Source organism: Microtus ochrogaster, chromosome 7 (genome assembly GCF_000317375.1).
Source record: "Microtus ochrogaster isolate Prairie Vole_2 chromosome 7, MicOch1.0, whole genome shotgun sequence".
NCBI lineage: Eukaryota > Metazoa > Chordata > Mammalia > Rodentia > Cricetidae > Microtus > Microtus ochrogaster.
The window spans coordinates 78,051,963-78,057,999 of NC_022014.1; the positions used below are offsets into that span (position 1 = coordinate 78,051,963).

Here is a 6,037-nt window from a genome sequence, read left to right on the forward strand (position 1 = left end):
ATACTGGCTTTGTGAGAGCCTAGGCTGTTTGGATGTTCACCTTACTAGACCTGGAAGGAGGTGGGAGGTCCTTGGACTTCCTACAGGGCAGGGAACCCTGACTGCTCTTCGGGCTGATGAGGGAGGGGGAATTAATTGGGGGAGGGGGAGGAAAATGGGAGGCGGTGGTGGGGAGGAGGCAGAAATCTTTAATAAATAAATAAATAAATAAATAAATAAATAAATATTCTACTTCTTAATTGCATGTGGAGGAGGCTTCCTCGCACTCAAGAGGCTAAGACAGGGGGATTTTGAGTTTGAGGACAGCCTCAACTACATAGTGAATTTCAAGCCAGGCTGAGCTACATAGCAGACCATCTCAAAACAAACAAACAGAAAACCCTGATGTACTCCACTATTGCAAGCGGGCTGTTTGCCCTGCTATAAATTACTTCGTATTGTGTAAAATGCTTTTCCAGACTGTGTCTTGCCATGAGAGACTATATATATGCTTGTGTATATTTTTTTTTTGTTTTTTTTGAGACAGGGTTTCTCTGTGTAGTCCTTGTTGTCCTGAAACTCTTCTGTAGACCATTCTGGTCTTAAACTCACAGAAATCCTCCTGTCTCTGCCTCACAAGTGCTGGAATTAAAGATGTGTGCGACCACTGCCCAGCAAGACTCTATTTAAAAAAAAAAAATTTATAGCCAGGCAGTGGTGGCGGACACCTTTAATACCAGCACTCAGGAGGCAGAGGCAAGTGGATCTCTGTGAGTGCAAGACCAGTCTGGTCTATAAGAACAAGTTCCAGGACAGTCTCCAAAGCTGTAGGGAAACGCTGTTTCAAAGAAAAGAAAATTATATTGTATTTTATGTGTGTGGTGTGCACACCCACAGAGGTCAGAAGAGAACCCCTGGAACTATAGTTGCAGATGGTTGTGAGCCTCCATGCGGGTTCTAAGAACCAATCTGGGTCCTCTGTGAGAGCAATGAGTGCTCTTAATCATGGGGTCACCTACTCAGTCCCAAGGAACCACACTTTGCAGGCAGCTTTTGACTATTTGAGGATGGAGGATAGCTGCACACATCAGAGTGGACACAGACGCCAGCATCCGCACCACCCACATGGCCCGGGCTGATAGCGGACATATTTCTAGAAGGAGAAAGAGGCCACCCTCTAGATTTATTGGAGTAAGCTGAGACTGTAGGGGTAGGGTACATGGGCAGTACAGAAAGAAAGGGAAAATATGTGAACATGAGAAGGCTGTGGAGTCCGCTTGTCCTGGAGTCTGATTGGAGTCTCTCACCAACAGATGAGAACATTCTAGCACAATCAGTATTTGCTGTAAAGGCTGCTGTCATAGAGTTGACATTCATTTCATATATAGATATTTAGTGTTAAAGCGGCAATGGCCCAAGCTTAAGATTTGAATGTGCATGCCCTTGGGTAAGGCTTTTTTCCTTTCCTCACATTGCCCAAGAAAGTGGTATCTTAGAGAAACTGCCTCAAAAAACCAAAAAACAAAAATCAAAAAAAGAAACAGACAAAGGCTTTTTTTTTTTTCATAAGCCTTCTTCCCTTGAACTGCAAACCCAAATAACCCTTGCTCCCCTAAATTGCTTCTTGTTGGGTGGTGCTTTGTTACAACAGCTACAAAACTAATACATTGTAGCAGCGCAACCAGCAGGAAGCCTCCTGAGCTGTGATACATTGTAGCAGTGTGACCAGCAGGAAGCCTCTTGAGCTGTGATACATTGTAGCAGTGTGACCAGCAGGAAGCCTCCTGAGCTGTGCTACATTGTAGCAGTGTGACCAGCCGGAAGCCTCCTGAGCTGTTTCTTGAACAGAACAAGCTTGTCTTGATTCTAGACGCTTCCATAGCCAGTGGTGAGCGCTCAGTGAAGGAGATGGATCTAAGCTTCATTTTCAGTTTTTGTAGTTGCTGAAGGGACACTAGACCCCTCAAACATATGGCTCCCCTTTCTCCCCATTCCCTCTGCATTGCTAAAAACCTTTAGATTAAAACCATTAGATTACATTCCTAAAGCTAGCCGTCAAGGTCTGTTCTCTTATTCGGCCACTTGCTCCTCCTGAGGCTGACTACCAAGATCCATCAATCAAAAGCCCCCTTTAGCTCACCTAATCAACATGCCCAACTAAAATTAAACAACTCATCCTAACACGAGGGTCCCCCTTTACAAACAGGCTTTGAGGCATGTGTCTCCTCTCTAAGGCAGCCTTTGGCTACTTCTTCCCCCTTTCCCTCACCACATCTCTCCTTTAGCACCGCAAACTAGTCTACTCTAACACAGACCTCCCCTCAAGGTCATTTGCTGCTGTTTTTCTGCCTGAGTCAGATGCAGTCTCTTTAACTTTTCTTCCCTGCTTAATAAAGGCTCTCTCTGTGAAACAGGTGTTTGGGTGTAGTCAGTGCCTACTCTGGGGTTCGGAGGAAGTCCCCATGGTGCGGGTGGGGTCTCCTTTAATTGCCTCTGTGTGTCTGTAAGATGGGGACATTGTTGCCTTCCCTGCCTAGGTCACAAGTGGCTCAAAGGCTAAAAGGGCGTTAACATCCAGTGCAGTCTCCACAGGCTGCTGAGAACACATGGTTCTCAACATTCTGCACTTCAATTATTCTTCTTTTGTTTTTCCATTAAAAATTATTATTATTTCATTAAATATTAAAATTATCACAGGCATGGTGATGCATGCTCTTAATCTCAGCACTCAGGAGGCAGGGGCAGGTGGATCTCTGTGAATTTGAGGCCAACCTGGTCTACAGAGTGAGTTCCAGGACAGCAAAGGCTGTTGCACAGAGAAACCCTGTCTCAAACAAACAAGCAAACAAAACCCTAAAAACAAAAATTATTTTATTCAAATTATGCCTTATAAAAGAGAAGGCTCGGTGTGAGTCATCTTTGAAAGGTCTCGTGCTGGTTCAAAACCACATTTGCTGAACGGAGCATCTCAGCTAGACTTGGCGTCATCTCAACTGGAAGACAGCGGATGACGAATTGAACAATATCTTCGGTGTGGTGTGAGAGCCTGAGTCAGCTGAGGGCATGGACGCTGACTGCATGAGTCTGGGGAGGCAGACTGTTAGACAATTTTACCCAAATTCCAATCTGAGCATTCGTACAATATTCACGCCTCCGGATGGGGATTGCCTTCCTTCTCCAGGCTCCTCCCCGCCAGGCAGCGGGTCATGGTGGTGCTCTCAGGGCCACCATGCAGCCAGTGGGGCACCTCAAGCCAGAGGCCAGGACTCTGGTAGCCACTGATGCAATCAAACCTAAGAACTTTCCAGAATTTGCAGGAGAAACCTACCTCTCTACTACATAGCAACAGAGCCAGGACAGAAATGCCTTTTGTGTTTTTGTTTTTGAGATAGGGTTTCACTATTGTAGCCAGATCAGCCCTGTCCTGGAGATCTTCTTGCCTCTGCCTCGTGAGTGCTGGAATCGAGGCATGAGGCATCACACGTAGGGCGTTATTTTATTTAATAAGATGTCCTCGGGTTCATTCATGTTTTGATAAATATCAGGACTGATTTGAGCATTGCAAAATGTGTATAGACATCAAATTAGCATATTGTACCCCAGAAGTGTGTGCAATCATCTTGTCAATCAAAGAAAATTCTAGTAACTCTGCAAACCTGGAAGCATGGACCACACAATACACAATAAATAGAAGTTCTAGTTTCTGCCTGGAATACCAGGACCCAGAGCTGTATGACCAGAGGCCTAGGACAGAACAAAGCACGACTAGAGGAAAAGTGTCAACGACGCCTAATGACATTCTGCTATGCTCATAGATTGGTACCTAACCCAGCTGTCGTTAGCGAGGATTCATCCAGCAACTGATGGAAACAGATGCAGAGACCCTCAATCAAACATTAGACCAAACTCGGGGAATCTTGCTGAAGAGAGGGAGGAAGGATTGTAGGAGCCAGAGGGGTCAAGGACATCACAAGAAAACCCTCAGTATTAACTAACATGGGCTCATGGGGCTCACAGAGGCTGAACCAACAACCAGGGAGCCTGCATGGAACTGACTTAGGCCCTCTGCATACATGTGACAGTTGTGTAGCTTGGTCTTCTTGTGGAACTCAATCAGTGGGAGCAGGGGCTTGTCTCTGACTCTTTTGCTGGCTTTTGAGACCCTATTCCTCATACTGGGTCCCCTTGCCCAGCCTTAATACAAAGGGAGGTACTTAATCTTACTGTAACTTCATAGGCCATGTTCTGCTAATATCCATGGGAGGTCTTCCCCTTTCTGAATTGACATGTTCTGCTAATATCCATGGGAGGTCTGCCCCTTTCTGAATTGACATGTTCTGCTAATATCCATGGGAGGTCTGCCCCTTTCTGAATTGAAAAAGAAAAGCAGTGGATTAGGGGCTCAGAAGGGAGGTAGGGGGATGGACTGGGTGGAGAGAAGAGAGAGGAAACTGTGGTCCAGATGTAAAATAAATATATATGTTTTAAAAAAAATAAAAGAAGCCGGGCGGTGGTGGCGCACGCCTTTAATCCCAGCACTCGGGAGGCAGAGGCAGGCGGATCTCTGAGATCGAGACCAGCCTGGTCTACAGAGCTAGTTCCAGGATAGGCTCCAAAGCTACAGAGAAACCCTGTCTCGAAAAAAAAAAAAGTTCTAGTTCTCATTAAATTTTTGTTTCTTTGTTGGGGGGGGCATGGTGTTACTAGAGGTCAGAGGACGACTTTAGGGGTCAGTTCTCTCCTTCCATTTTGTGGACTTTAAGGATCAGACTCAAGGCTTGTATGGCAAGCGCTCTCACCCGTGAGCCAGCTCACTGGCACAAGCTTTAATCCTTTTATTTTGGTTTTGTTGTTGCTGTTGTTGTTTGGTTTTGTTTTTCTTTATCTTTCTTTTCTTTCCTCCTCCTCCTTCTTTTTCTTTAGACAAGGTCTCCTTGGTAAGCCAAAGCTGGCCTCAACTTCACAATCCTCCTGCCTCAGGCCTTTGAGCGCTAGGACTACTGGGTGTGCACCTCCCTGCCTGGCTATTTCTGTTGGTTTTATATCAGAAACCACTTCCTTTCTCTTGACCTTTCCCATACCTACTCTGGAATTGTCCCTACCATCTTTCTTTCTATCTTTTTCTCGTTCCTCATTCTCAGGCTTACGATATAAACCCTTGTGGGTCTCCTCTAGGAATACCAAATGACTGACTTTCCCCAGACCACGTTTACAACCTTGGGTGGGTGCAGTGGGTGGAGAGGAATTCTGTGGAAGAGGAGGGCAATATGCCAGAGCTGAGATGCAGGAGAGTGCATTTTATGTCAGTAGAAATTAGTTCAATTTTAAATCTGGGTGTAAGCTCTTGCCCACCCAGGTGCAAATGCACCCTGGTGAAAAGGTGAATGGGCTGGATGGGGATGCCAGCCAGCTCCTGAAGGATGGGCAAAAAGAGGGTCTCATCTTCCGTTTAACTGCATTGAGCTACAGCACTTGGGTAATTTTGTCAGATATAAACAAGCTTACTCAAAGAAGCAGGTCCTGCTTCGTGGTGTTTGCTGGTTACTGTGGTGTTGATATTCTCATCATACCTGACTTTAAGCTGCTATTTACTGTAGAGACGGGAAAAGCCTGGAGTTGTCTCCTGTGATCTGAGACAAGGCAGCTCCAACCCATCAAAGTTTCTGAAATCTTCTCCAGTAATTACAAAATTTCCACCAACTCTCCAAATTATATGAAGAATGTATCATCATCATCACCACCATCGTCTTCACCATGCTCACCACTATCATTATCGCCATCACTGTCACCATCACCACCACCACCATCATCACCATCACTACCATCATCACCTTTACCACCATCACCACCATCACCATCATCATCACCATCACCACCACCACCATCACCATCATCACCATCACCATCATCATCATCACCATCATTACCATCATCATCATCACCACCACCATCATCACCTTTACCAACATCACCACCATCACCATCATCATCATCACCATCATCATCACCACCATCACCATCATCATCATCATCACCACCATCACCATCATCACCATCA

The 6,037-nt window shown here is 45.6% G+C and overlaps 1 protein-coding gene across 1 annotated transcript in view; it reads right to left on the minus strand.

The window, feature by feature from the left end:
* The window catches only part of LOC102000320 (CMRF35-like molecule 2), a 12,773-nt gene that overhangs the window by 3,822 nt on the left and 2,914 nt on the right, over positions 1–6,037 (minus strand). The window lies entirely within an intron of this gene.